The sequence below is a fragment of the Adiantum capillus-veneris genome, chromosome 19 (genome assembly GCF_014529385.1).
Source record: "Adiantum capillus-veneris isolate H3 chromosome 19, ASM1452938v2, whole genome shotgun sequence".
NCBI lineage: Eukaryota > Viridiplantae > Streptophyta > Polypodiopsida > Polypodiales > Pteridaceae > Adiantum > Adiantum capillus-veneris.
In genome coordinates this window covers 7,543,040-7,558,205 of record NC_140949.1, presented here as the reverse complement: position 1 = coordinate 7,558,205, position 15,166 = coordinate 7,543,040, and the positions used below count along the sequence as shown (strand labels likewise).

General features: G+C 39.7%; 1 long non-coding RNA gene across 1 annotated transcript; it reads right to left on the bottom strand.

Moving 5' to 3' along the window:
* Window positions 1-7,811: 7,811 nt before the first annotated feature.
* Window positions 7,812-8,994, bottom strand: LOC147433517 (uncharacterized). The gene is made up of 2 exons (XR_015185225.1): window positions 8,272-8,994; window positions 7,812-8,159 (listed from the first exon to the last, which is right to left on the bottom strand). It is a non-coding gene; the product is annotated as an uncharacterized LOC147433517 (long non-coding RNA).
* Between the last annotated feature and the right edge of the window lie 6,172 nt (window positions 8,995-15,166).

Sequence of the window (15,166 nt, the reverse complement as noted above, 5' to 3'; positions counted from 1 at the left end):
CATGGATGGACTTGGGCAATCCAAAGATAAAATCCATGGATATGCTCTCCGGTGGTGAATTAGGAATTGGAAAATTGGAGCAATCTAGGCTGTTTCCCCCTATCATACTTTGTCTTTTGGCACACATAGTCTTGTATGTCCATCTTAATGGTAGGCCAATAGAAATATGTCTCTACTTTGCAAAGGGTAGGTTGAATCCCTCGATGCCCCGCATAGAGAGGAGCATGGGATTCATACATCACTTTCTCACGAAGAGAGTGAGTAACACATAGCCTATTGCCATGGGGAAGATAACCATCCTGCAAGGTGAATGGTTCTTATTTCTTCCCTAAGGTAAGGGCTGATTTTTAAAATTGGGGTCAGGAGCATACTCATCTATCATAGAAGATAGATCAGTGTGAGTTTCTATGGACACCGCATTGGTTCTTGGCCGTCGTGATAGTGCATCAGCTACTTGATTGTGCTTGCCAACAACGTGAGCAATATGAAAATTGAACTACGAAAGAAAAATTTCTCACCTCATTTGTTTGTTGGAGAGCTTGGTTTTCGTCATGAAGTACTTAAGACTTTGGTGATCCATGCGTAGGATGAATGGAGTCCCCAAAAGATAGTGCTTCCAAGTGTTGAGGGCATGTAGGATAGCTAGTAGCTCCTTCTTGTAGATGCCCAATACTCGCTCATTAGAATTGAGTCTTCGACTCTCATACGCTATGGCATGCCCTTCTTGAAGAAAAAGTGCTCCAAGGCAATCTCCACAAGCATCACATTGGACCTCAAATGGTTTTGAGAGATCCGGTAGTGTAAGCATGGGTTGAGAGTAAGCTTTTCTTTAAGAGTTTCAAAAGCACTTTGCTCTTTAGCAGTCCATATTTACTTAACATTTTTCTTGGTCAAGTCATGTAGTGGTCCTGCTATTTGGGAGAACTTAGCTATGAAGCGTCTATAGTATGCACATGTACCAATAAAGATTTGTAGCTCATGTAGGTTTCTTGGGTTAGGCCATCCATTTATTACCTCAAGCTTGATTGGATCCATACAGATACCATCTTGAGAGATAATATGACCTAAGTATTAAATCTCTTGGAGGAAAAATTCACTCTTCGTTTGGTTGATGAAAAGTTTATTCTCCCTCATAGTTTGAAAAACTATTTAGAGATGTTGCTTATGCTCCTCCAAAGATTTGGAGTAGATGATAATGTTGTCAAAGAACACACCAGTAAACTTGCGGTAGGGTCTAAAGATTTTCTCCATTAGGCGATTGAACGTGGCTGGAGCATTTGTCAAACCAAAAGGCACGACAAGATATTCATAAAGACTAAACATTGTGCAAAATGTAGTTTTTATGATATCTTCATTCACTATCCTTATTTGATGAAAGCCACTTTTAAGGTCAATCCTACAGAAGTAGGTCAAACCTTGTAGCTTATCAAACATATCTTCTACCTGCGGTACACGAAATCTAATTTTGATAGTGATACAATTTAGTGCTCGATAGTCCACACACATGCGGTATGTGCCATCTTTCTTTTGCACTTAAAGGACTGCTGAACAAAAGGGAGAGGAGCTAGGCCTCACTATCTCCTTATCTACCAACTCATGCACTTGCCTCATAATCTCCTCTTGTTGAGCTTGAGAAACTCTATGAAGAGGTTTATTAGGCAGTGAGCTCCCAGGTAGAAGCGCTATCCTATGGTCATTATCTTCTTGTTTTGGAGGTAACTCCGTAGGGATGTCATCGATAAATACATCTTGGAATTTGTTAGAAAATTAGACAAGTCTAATTCTTCTCGATTCCTATCACTTTGTTTTGTTAGAACATTAGCATCATTTAGAGACTCTTTGACAAAAATCATGTACGAGGAAACCGGGCTTTTCATCGACTTATCAAAAGCAGGTGAATTTACAAGTGCTATAGTACGACCGGACTCATTAGCATCTATTTACATGCTCTTTTCCTTGTAGGTGAAGTAGATTCTCCTTTTAGGGAACTTCATGTTGGCAGCCATGCGGTTGAACCATGGTGCCCCTAGGATAACATCCTCATGTTGGAGAGGAGAGATAAAAAGTCTTCTTTGTCGATGTAGCTTTGGACATGAAGCCTCAACTTCCCAATCAAGGGAGTAACGAAGCCTTGCTGTCCCTTGAAAGCCCCATTGGCAGTTACAGTATCTTCCATCTCAAAAGCTTGTATGCCTAGCTTTGTGGCCAACTCCATTGATATGAAGTTGTAAGTAGATCTAGGATCAAATAGGATGAGGGCATCATGCTCCCTCACCTTGCCCCAAGAATATCAAAGGTATGATCCTTTGCAATGAGCATCCTCTTTTGGTGTTTTGACCGTGGAAGCTCTAGGAGTATCATTGCAGGTATTTCTTTTGGGGCAAGAACAATAGCCATGTTCTTGCTCCACACACTTAAAGCATTTGTGATCTTTGCAAAAAGCCTCTAGCTCTTCAGGAGAGAGTTTGTTTTTACCTTTATAAACTTCTTTCTCTTTGGTCTTGTTGTTGTTGTTGGAATTGCCTTGGAAAGAAATGTGAGCATTGTTCTTCCCCTTTGCATCATTTCGATCTTTGTTTTCCATGGGTTTGGCATTCCTTTTAGCCCCTTGTTGGAAATTGATACCAGATGCAACCATAGTGTGGTGGATGATTTTGATGATAGAACCAGGCCGTTGGGATTTGACATACTCGACCATTTCTTCAGGTAATCCGGCACAAAATTGTTGCTTTTGCTTGGCAAAGTCTGTCTTGTGAAAGACTGTAGATTTGAGATGTAAACCCCAAAACTTATATACATATTTGTGGATAGGCTCTGGATGGTAACTTCAAAGTCCGCCATTCGATAAGCACTTTATCTTTGGTGTTGCTTGCAAGGAATTGCTTCATGATGGAAACTCATAGAGTTTTTCACGTCTTTGGAGCTTAGCTGTTGCCACAAAGGCTAGCCCACCATTATTAAGCGGATTTTTGAAAGTGCATAGCTACATGATGTAGCTTGGAGGATTCAGTAAATCCCTCATCTCCAAAGGCCGCATCAAATTGCTGGATGAAGGCCAATACTTTGTCAGTAGCACCGAAGGTGCCATCATATGTGAGAAAAGAGATACTCTTTCCTCCCTCTTTGAACTTCTCAAGCTCGTGGGACCTTTTCCAAGCAGGATAAGATTTGCGATGTCCTCTCCGCTTGTATTCTCTAGGTGATGAAAAAGGAGAGAAGGGTGACCTCTTTCTCACCTTTTTCTTCCTTTGTTTCCTCTCTTCCCTTTCAGAATGATGAGGAAAAGGACTATAGGATGATCTTTTTTCCTTGGGAGGATTTGGGGATCGTCAAGACCATTGTCTTTGTGGAGCCACATCTTTAGAGGAATTCAAAGATTTACTTCTTTCTCGTTCATTGGATTCCTCCTCTTCTCTTATCGAAGAGAGTCTTCTTTTGGAATTATCAACAAGAGGCTTCCTAAGCTCTCTCTCTTCCTGGAGATGTAGGAAAATCCCATCAGCACAAAGTTGTCGTGTAACTTTGGCTAGCAAGACAGGGTTGCCCATAGCTTGTTGCAACCTAGTAACAAGAGATAATTCACAAACATTGGGGCATCATTAGTAGTACCTTCTTGTGAAAAATTAAAGTTCCTTTGGGTGAGTGGAAGGTCAAGTCAAGCATGTCCCTAGCTTTGGGGATTGCCCCCTCCTTTGTAGGGCCCCTTTTTTACTTTAGCTCCTCAAGCCCTTACCTTCCAAGCATGAGGAAGCTTCTCAAGCACCTTAGTCAGCATGCATAGGCCTAGTATGAGCATGGTATCTCTCTCTCTCTCTCTCTCTCTCTCTCTCTCTCTCTCTCTCTCTCTCTCTCTCTCTCTCTCTCTCACTCATATCTCTAGTTTGTAGGCCCGCCCCTGTCTTTGTAGGGCTCAACTTTGACTTGGACTTGGACACCTCAAGCACATGGACAGCTTGGAAAAGGACCTTAGCTATCAAGCATGTCAAGGACCTTAATTATTAACACCTAAAACATGAACCTAGCTTAACCTAAGTCCTAGATCTAAGGACTTTCTACACTAACCTTTGGAGGTCTTTATGAAGCTAACCCTAAGGCCTTTCAAGCTCCATTAGCTAGCATTGCTCTTTGACAGACCATCTCCCATTTCGACCCATTGACTTTTGTCTCGTGCTGAGATAGATCCATAAGCACATGTCTATATTCGAACTCTTGTTCCCATTTATTCTCCCACATTAAATGATCGGTTCAATATGAGAAAATAATTTGGGCTAGGTTTATATTAGATTTTATGACTATGTGTGTGTGTGTGTGTGTGGAGGGTTTTGGCCAGCCAGGAGTAATAGAGTAGGCATGCAGTGGACGAGGCAAATCATAGCCAAAGTTTATATTTATACCCCGCCATGCAACAACCAATTATCTACACTACCTGCAAAGATCAGCCGCAACCACTATTACCTGAGCACTATCACCAATGTTGGAGAAAATACGTTTTCCCTAACATACAAAATTCCTTTTCTTGAATTTTCCAATAGGAAATTTTTAGAAATTAGGTTATTTTTACACTATTTTTGTCTATTTTGAGGGGGAATTTGCGCTTGCCCCTGATCGACATTTTTGAAATAAAAAATGGCACGATATTAAGATTCCCTGTGTTCTTCCTCTTCTTTGGCGAGCTAGTTAACAATTTTGTCTGTATCCAAGCTACCCTAGAGAAAATTGCAAAAGAATAGGCAAATATCCGTGAGATTTGATCTACCTCGAACTTGTTCTTTTGGGCTTTGCACGGGCAAATGTGGCATATTGGTTGCACACAGGCCAAAGACAAACCATCAGGATACGACTCAAGAATTCGGAGGCCATTCTCAGCTAAGAGGAGGGTTTCCTTGATAGGAATGCTAGCATTGGCATGCCAGTTGATAACATCACCAAGGATACAGTGCTTGTGCAAGACGCTATAAGTGAAAAGGACACTTAGTCCCCTCTCAGTCCTCCTGGCTATAAAGAAAAACAAAGAGAGCTGCATCCAAGTTTCCCAAATTGATAGTGAACGGTTGTAATTTCAAATATCATGTCTCTTGTCCCTAAACGACTTGAGCTCAACATCCGTTATCGCTACCCTCAAGCGGATTTCAGTTTAGGTCTCGAAATTAATTGTATGATGTCATTTTGGTTTTGATGAAGAAGGGGTCATTATTTGTCCCAAGTTTATGGGCTCAACCCCTTAATACCCTACATCAACACACACCTATACTTTCGATTAGCATTGAGCTTTGGATTGGCATTGTGCATTGGTTCGGAATCAACTACGAGTTTTGGCATCTCTCAATGGCATCCCATCATCTCTCTTTGGCATTGACCTACCGACATCTCAGTTTTGGCATCAACTATAGTTTTTGGCATAGGATTCTTGAGCGCATCACTCAGAGGCGTAAATTTTGCATTGACATTACACGCACCTATACTTTCGATCACCATTGAGCTTTGGATTGGCATTGACCATTGGTTCGGCATCAACTAGGAGTTTTGGCATTGGAGCACCGATCGACGGACATCTTTTCAATCAAAATGTAGATGAGTGCATCAATACCACAATTTTTGTCTTCAAATTTAGACTCCTCGTAGCACTTTTGATAGTGCAAGCATGGCATAAGCTTTTATGATTGTGTATTCTGTGTGTGGACTCCAGAGAGTGTTATCAACACAGTTTTGTGCTATTTTTGCCATGTATGCAGATGTGGATACAATTTGAGCTAGTTATAGCTCGCAGGTGCCAATGCCAGTTTAACAAGTGCTGGTAAAGGCCAAAGCCTTGCAAATGCACATCAAAGGCGGATGCAAAGAAGCAGTAAAGATTGGAGTTACACATTTTCACATTTTCCCAAAATGGCTATGTATTGTTATTTTTTGATTTATTTCAAGCCATTGTGATAATTGTAATGTGCTACGGGTTCAATGAGAGTTCCAAGTTGTAAAAAAAAGGTCAGTTAGTGTGCCTAGGTTGCAGATACAGTAGGTTGTGGAGCCCTAAAGGCCTAGGGCACTTGGACAATGCACATTTTAACCCTAGGTATATAAGGCAATGTGCAATCCAAATTAGAGTTCTCAGCCTCATTTGTTGAGACCAGTCTTAGTGAGAGCTCATAAGGTGTGTGGCTAGGGAGTCCTTGAGATTCTCCTTGCTCATGTGACTTGACTAACACTAATCAATGCTTAATTCTCTTTCATTATGCCTCTCATTCTCTCTTATGATTGTCTAGGATGCTTGATTAGCTAGATCTTGACTAATTACTGGTTGATCCCTCTCTCATCTTGTGTGATTGCCCTCTATTACTTGTGTGTGCATGTAGGTTTGATTGGAGTAGGGATGCTCAATGGATCTATGTGTGCGCGCTTGTGATTAGTGTGTTGCATGATGGGATTAATGACGTGTGTGTGGTTGCAATTGTTAGTGTGTGTGATTGGGTTGTTTTGTTGTGAAGAGAAGTGGATGTGGAGATTGCCAATCGTTGTGGCTTAGCTTTTCCATAGGCCGAGACGCTCACCTCGTAGAGTCACCATTCATGTTGCCATGATTAGCTCACTAATCAAGTAATGCCAAAAAACAATAAAACTTCACAAAACAATCAATGAAGAAAACAATCATTAAGAAGTTCCAAAAAAACACTCCAAAAAAAAAAATCATATAAAAATTAAAAATTCCTAAAAAAGACAAAAAAAGCAAAGTTACACAAAAGCCAAAAAATAGAAAAAGTCAACAAAAATAAATAGAAATTCACAAAAAATCTTTAAAAAACATTGAAAATCATAAAAATCTTAAATATTCATTAAAAAGGCACAAAAAAACCTTAAAAATCTATAAAAATCATAAAAACTCACAAGAAAACTTGAAAAAACATAATAAATTATTTAAAAAAATCATAAAATTCACAAAAACATAAAAAAAACTAAAAAGTAAAAAAATTAAGAAAGGAGTTGCAAAAATATAAAATTCCACAAAGATATTCACACCAAAGTGAGCAAATCAAGAATTTAGAACAAAGTCAAAATCTCGTCAAGATAAGCGAAAAGCAAGCTTGCCTGAAATTGAGCGAGCGAAATCAAGCCAAAACTCGACCAGCCTGAACTAGATCACACGACAACCCAATTCAACATTAATTTTCATTAAAATCCGACCGTTTGGGGTAGTGTTAGCGAGGCCAAATTGCTAATCGAGATCGGGATTTTGACATTGCCTTAAGAGAAAACCAGTAAAATTCAAGTCTTCAAACTCTCTAAAGCTCAAAATTTCTACCTAGATTTAGAAAAAAAACCTTAAAAAATTGGGTTATAATCATTTTAGCGAAGATGTTCTAGCGAATTCTAGAAAAAGTGTTGCACTCAGTCAAGAAAGACCATCCAAACTAGAAGTGAGTACTGACCACCAATCGGCAAGTGTAAGCAATTGCATAGCAAATTGGGCCCGTTGCACTCAGTCAAGAAAGACCATCCAAACTAGAAGTGAGTACTGACCACCAATCGGCAAGTGCAAGCAATTGCATAGCAAATTGGAACTGATAATCCCTGATATTATCACTTCCGGTTCGTAAACCTCCGATTTCAACGCACCAAGCAATCCCCAAAAAACTGATTGTACATTAAGGTAAGTGTCAAGTGTTCATCATTTCAAAGGATTGCAGTCAATTTTGAAGAAATTGAGCTAGAATTCTAGACTCTTGTGAGTCGAAAAAGCATGGAATTGTGAAAATTTCTTTGCAAAAACAGTCTTGTCAACCCTAAACCAAAAAATCCTTTTGTGCAATATCAAAATCTGCTAGGAAACATTTTTTACAGATTAAGAGGAGCATGGATTCAATCCAAGCACATAGTTCAAGTGTACCAAATCCAATCAATAGCAACACCAAAATCACAAGTGCAATGGAGTAGATCTTACATCTATATGGCTACAGTGGAGACAAAGTCTTGTATGCTGGTTCAGAAGGCCATAGGAATGTGATGAGCAGCAAAAGCAGCACAGAAGCCAAGATCCTACTGATAAAAGTGAAGCCAGATTCAGAGAACTTCTAGATGTTCATAGATTTTAGTGGAGCCATGTATTGTAAGCTCAAAGATGAGGTGCATATAGAAGTTCAAAAAACTGACCCAAGTGGCTATCAGGATATCTGCACAAGCCAACAAACCATACAGTTAGTGCATATGTAATCATGATACTTATACATGGACTACAGTGATTGAGTCTACAGTCGAGAGCCACAGATGGAAAATCCCACATACCAATCAATAGAAGCCAGTCTTATAAAAAAACCAAGTCAGAGGCAATATAAAGATCAAGATGGAGCAGTCTATAGCATGATGCTGAGTGTTCTGAAAGAGGATGTCAACAACTTAGCAAACACATAAGTAGAGACTTCTCAGCAGGAGCTTGACATGGACGAGCCAATTGTAGTGCCACTCGTAATGGTGTATTGTTCTGATTGTGGAAGAAAAGGTGGACATTTTCTAGAGGAGTGTTCCAAAAACGCGGACACACAGGGACATAGCAACTGCAAATTGAAACACGAAGCAAATTGGAAACACAAAATTTGATGTAAGTGCTTCTAATTTGTCATTTTTGATGCAATCAAAAGCTCCCGCATTACCATTAGAACACTGGTAAAAGCATGACAAGTTCAAATTTGCATGAAGATGCACATGCACATGAAAAGCTTAAGTTGGAACCTCTAAACAACAAATTCATGCATGAATTTATTCAAAATCTCCAGTTATCACCAGAAGTCAAAAAGAGTGTTAGGTTTTCAAATGATTCTGCATCCACTGCCAGTAGTGTGCAATCATTTATGAGTCTAAGAACACATCAAAATGGATACTGTTAGCATTCTATGGCACACATAATTCCTATGCACACCATGTAGGCCGAGCCAAGAAATTGTACAAAAAGAGTCAATGAGTAGGAATGGAGGGAGCTTTTGAGAGAGCTTTTCATGGAAAATAGACCGGTTGGCAAATTTATTGAAAAATCCATGAACTTTGTGCTGGAATCCCTAATCTTATGCAAAAAACTCCTTCTGCCAAATGTTGGTTAATGTCATAGCCCGTCACCCAAAACTGTGCCACCACATTAACAGACACTGCTATAGAGTGCCAGTTGGGTGGTTGGAGGTCTTATGTGAACTTCTAAGAATATGCTTGCACACAAGCTACATTACATATAAAGATAATTGTATATGTTTCACACACAAGAGCATTATATGACTCTTGATTCCACAAAATAAGCATCAAAGTAAATGGTGCTAGATAGAACTTCTCTGACGTAGCATTTGGTCCATCATAGAGGTTAGCCAAAGACAAAGCATGTGTGCATGTTTCAATCATTAAAGGATGCAATGCACGTGGTGGGGGAGGGAAGATGTACTTAACAATTCAAGAGAGAAAAACACACCTCAATTGGCATGATGCTATTGATGTGAGCATTAGTAAGATTGTACATGATCTATATGCTGTTGTTTTATTGAGTAATTTCTCTAATATCAATTCTCCACAATGACTTACGGCAAGGTCATGTAACCATGCTTTAGTGCTATCCAGCTAGAACAATCGATTACTATTCCGTGATTTTGTACCTTCATCATTAAGGTTAATACTAGGTCAGGTTAATAGTAGGTCGAACATATGAAAGAATAACGATGTAATGGTGGGTAGTGTGTAAAGCAAGGCTATTGCTATTGTGCTTAGTTAAATGACAAGCAATGCGCTTCTTTTCATGGCATTTGGGTAAATGTCGCAGTACATCACCCAAACTTGTGTGGTCACATCAACATACATCGATATAGAGTGGTAGATGAATCACGATGTGAGAGTTGGGAACTTGCAAGTGGTAAGCTCAACTACCAAGAAAGGACAACCAGAACGATTGCAAGTTCATAAAAAGAGTTACAGGAGTAGGAAAAATCCACTTAATCACAAGAATAGACAAGTCCACATATCTCTCTCATAATTCACGGATAGGGTTATAGGAATAGAAAATAACCGCTTATTTACAAGATCAGAGTACTTGAGAATAAGCATATCTCTTTGTTTAAAAGAATTTTAGAAGAGGTCAACCGTTTATAATGGTTTACAAAAAAGATCAATGTCCACACAACGTGAGGTGATGTTTGAAATATCTACTCTAAGTCACGAGCCAGTGGATCTAAATCCACAAGGTTCGGATGCGGTTCCAAAAGAGATGTTGCCTTCATGGCATGCTCCACCTCATCTGCATGTCTCTTGTCTCGCTCCTGCATCTCTCTCAGTCTCGACGGGCTTGCATTTCCAAAACAGTGCGTAGTCTGGTGGACCAAAAGAATGTAAAAATGGAGGTGTCTTATGGTGTAGTCAAAAGCACCCGGACAAAACTTTTGGCAATGCAACACACTAGCCCCCGTCTCTACTTCATCAACTCTGGCATCAACAATGCAAGAGTTGAAATCTCTCAAAGAAGAACTGGCCGTGTATCAGTTACCGTAGTAACTTGCCTTGGTAATTACTAGCCCAGCTAGCTCAATCTTCCATCTGTATCTTTGTTTGGAGGCTATTCCCACCATTCACATTTCCTTCCTCCCTTTCTTTGAATTTTGGAATGGTTTCAAAATTTCAGCCATTCGCTAAACAGTGTCAATCCAATGGACTGTCTTCCGTTTGTTGGGAGCCTTCTTTCTTGGAGGCCTATAAAGCACTCTTGGTGCACTAAGACCCCCTTGATTCTCTCTCTAGATCAGACGGTAAAGAGACTCCCTGTCTTCAGCTGTGTGCAGCTAGAATGCATCTATTCTTTAGATTGAGTCTGCTACTGCTGCTGCTGAATTTGACTAGACTGGGTCGGATCCTGATGCAGAGTTTGATTACTAGGCCCAGTTCTAGTGTTTGTCTGTTTTCCACTAGTTGTTGAACCTAGAGGGTGTTGATCATCATCATGATCTGCAACAATTCCATCTCCTTGCTCCTGGTCATCATCATCCTCAACAACATCTTGGTTCTTGATGTATTCAACTAGTACTTGGTTCACCAGAGCTGTTGTGTATTGCTTAGATCTATCTTCCAAATTAGATTTCATACAACTCCTTCATGTTAAGGGTGAGATTTCCATCAAAATTAGCTACATCTACCAAGGATTGATAGATATACTTTGCAGTGATAGCTTGCTTCAGAGTGTTATGGTTGGCAAGTAGTGACTTCAAGGCTATTTTCTTTTCATCTAGCCTTCCTTGGAGCTCCTCTTTTGCCTCTACTACTATGCGGTTCTCATCCTTCAATTGTTTGTGTCATTCCTGAGTGCTTCAATTTCTTTATGTTGTGAATCCATTATCCTTGCATCTTTGTTATGCATGATGGAAAGTTCTAGCATCTCGGTCCTGAATTGCTACATTTCCTTCTTTGACTTTTCCAATTCGGTTTTGGTTTCTTGAAGGTCTGACTGTAAGGTTGTCACTGCTAGATTGGGAGCCGTTTGCTAAGCTTCTATCATTTACCCCATGGCATCGACAATAATATTCCATCCAGACATCATTGTGGCTACACATCCATCTGTAATGGTATCTACATCAGTTTGAGAGGTTTCATACACAATGAGAGGAGTGGGATAAGGCACTAGTGCCTTATCTGCCTGTTGAATGACCATTCTCCCCCATGGAGGGGTTTTTTCTAGAGCCGTTGTAGTCTATCCATGCAAGGTGGTTGTATTGGAGTTGTAGTGACTAAGGCTAACCGATTTTGGATTGTATCCTTCTTCCCAATGTTGGCTGGTGGAGCTTGTTCACTTTCAAAAGTCTTCTTTTTCTTACTTGAGGCTGGTGGGGTCTGAGACACTTCAATGGGCTAATCAGTTGAAGTACCTTTGCCCTATCTTCCTTTAGCCGGCTTGGCTAGAGTCATCTGTTTGAGCTTTAGATGGTTTAGAAAATCCATTGTCTTTTGTTTCTTTTCAAGTGGCTTGGTGCTATCACTGGTGCTAGTCCCAAATGTGCCAGTGTTTGCTTATGATGCTGTCCTCTTTGCTCCTGTTGTAACTATAGCCAAGTTAGTGCTTTCTTTAGTAGTGTCGTGTTCTATTTCTTGACCTTCAATGTGTTGTTGCTCAGTGTCTTTACTGGTTCCAACTACTTTTCTTGTAGCTTTATCCCAGACTTTGTGTACATTGGGGTGCACTAGAATATAGGTTACCCAATACAAAAACTGCCATGCATACTGTGCTTTGAAGACATGCTGGTATTGGGTCTTCACCTTAGATGTCTGCTAGATCAGGTTGCTATGCAAAAACGTGGCCAAATTAATTTTGTAGAGGAATCTTTAAGTCAGACTAGTAACATCCCAAGTAACTTCTTAACAACATAGGTAGGATTGTTCTTTAGGCTAATGGCCTCTGCAATGAATTTGTACACTGGTCCATACTAGAAAGCAGCCACTTGAACTCTCTAAGCTCCCTTCTTCCTTTTTTGGGTAGTCTCAACATCCTCTTTTAGATGCTTTCTAACTTCCTTAGATGAACATGGTTTGGCCTTAACATTATTTGGCAGCCTTAGCACATGGCCAAGAGCTACTCTGAGGCGGCCTTCACTTCCATTGATTTTTTCTAAACCACTGTTTGGATCAAAGGTGTTGGATGATTCCTGCATCAAAGTCCATTTTGGTTGCCTCCAACACAACTTCTAATTCCCACAGCTTCAAAAGTGCTCGTTCATTCTGATGGAAGACATATTTACGTATATTGTTATGTGGTACTAAAAAAACCTGCTCAATCAGATCCACCTATTCCTCCACGTGTTGAGTAGTGTGATTCATGCTTTCCTGCATCTTTTCTAATAGCTTTCTTGGTCTTCCCCATGTCTGAGTCCTCTGAATAGTTTTGTGAGAAAGATGACTCAACTATGGTTGTGGAGAAGGAGACACACAAAACCCGCGGAGTGTCAGGTTTAGACACAAAGGCTATGGAAATGGAAGGAGAAGGTGAGGATATGGCGTGCTCTGGGGGTTGTGTAGAAAGCTCTGCAGGTGGGGGAGCAAGTCACGCAAGTGCTTGAGGGTAAAGTGCAGGATCCTACACTCTTTGCATAGTTATTCTTATACATGCTATGAATGATCTACGCTCATGATCTCTTGGTTTTAGTATCGTTGATTGCCATGTGGAAACCATGCATTGGTCTAGCCACATACTCATTACATGTGAGATTCTACCCTTGATTACATGTTTCCTGTGACTATTAAGAATGCTAGATTTTAGTGGTTGTGTATGTATCTGAGTCTAAACTAGAATTAATCTGAAGCAGTCCACTGTTTTCAACAAACCTTGGCCTCCTTCCTCAACTGGTATGATATGAAACAAGTCAAGTGGTTGATTCTCTAATTTTGAATTGGTGCCTGATATTGGTGTTGCAAGAATCTTATCTGATTTGGGGTAATACAACTTGGTGTTGTCCCCATTATAAACACTGGGCGCAACAACAATCCTGGTAAGGGTCTAGACCATGCAACCTTCAAATTTGGTTTCTTTGGTCCTAACCTTGACTGGTATAGTAGTACCAAATCACCTTTCTTGAACTCCCTAACCTTAATTTTACTATCATCCAATGTTTCCTTCTTTACTGGACATCCTCTTGTTCCAGCCAAGCCCATTGTTTGATCTCATCCAACTGTAATAATTAATCCAACCTCTATTTTACATTCTTGTTGAAATTCATTCCATGTTCACTGCCAATCTGAGGCTTGGGATTGGAAACTCCATTGAAACTATTGTCTCTGCCCCATATACCATTGTGAGGGTGTCATGCCATTAGTGACTTTGTAGGTAGTTCTATAAGCCCATAACATTGTTTGAAGCTTTGCATCCCACTGATGTGGCTCTTTTTGGACTGTTTTAGTCAAAATGGTCTTTATTGTCTTGTTACTGCTCTCGGCTTGACCATTGCACCTCAGATAATATAATATGGATTTTTGACGCTTAACTTAACATATCTTAGTCAGTATTTGAATCGTTTCATTCATGAAGTGTGTACCCTGACCTGAGACAATCTCAATAGGACACACATATCTGTAGATGATATTTTTATACAAGAATATTGCTCTTGATGTAGAAATATTATCTGGTAGGGCCTTAGCTTCCGCGCACTTATTCACATAGCAGGTTTCCATTATGATATACCGATTCTTCCTAGGAGTAATCTTCTTGAATGGCCCCATAAAGTCTAATCTCGACTTCAGAAATACTCATAGTGGCTGAATTGGAGTCAAAGGTGTCATGTTAGTTGTTGTTGGTCTTCCCATCCACCGACAAATGTCACAAGTTTTTCAAAATGCTCTAACATTTTCCATTACTGTTTGCCACCAGAGGCCGGCTTGTAGGATTTTGTTATAGGTAATGTCAGTAGAGAAATGTCTACCTACATCTCCACTATGAGCCAAGGTTGAGATCACCATCTAATTACACATTATTTCCATCTAATCTTTGCCTAGTTGAGCTCTTGTAACTTGTGTAGGAATAGATGATGAATCTAGAAAAATAACACATGATTCTTCTTGGAGTTAAATTCATCTATGATTTCATTCTTGATACCTTCTTAGATCTCTATATAAAGAAACACTCATGTAGTACACTCAAGTCAATTGTGCCTACAGTCTCTAATTTTGTGTAGTTGTATTTCTATTCATGTCTACTTCATTAACCTAGCGACTCTTAAATTGATTAAATTGATTAGGGTTCACATTCATAGTAGAAAAGGATGTTAGACAATTAATCACCTTATTTCTATGCCAAATCTATTGCTACAATAAATAGAAGGAAGCTGTTTAGTTTGTTTAGCTTAGGGCCGTTGACATACATACAACATCCCTTCTATCACTTTGGTATTTGCATGTCAACAGTGTTAACGTTCATTATCTACAATGTAAGACACAAAAATTTGGGTAAATAGAGTTTGTCGGAAAGCTTCTCATATGTGATGATGATTGTAAGTTGAAACATCAAATATTTGCAACTTCTTCTATTTGGCAGAGCAATTGTTTGTTGTCCATTCCAAGATTGATGTCCCTCCTCCAACACTCTGATCCTAAATTGGATCGTGTGCACTATTTTTTCTTATTAATGTGATATAACTTAAAATGCCCAAGTCAAAAATTACTACCAAGAATTTTGTCGAGA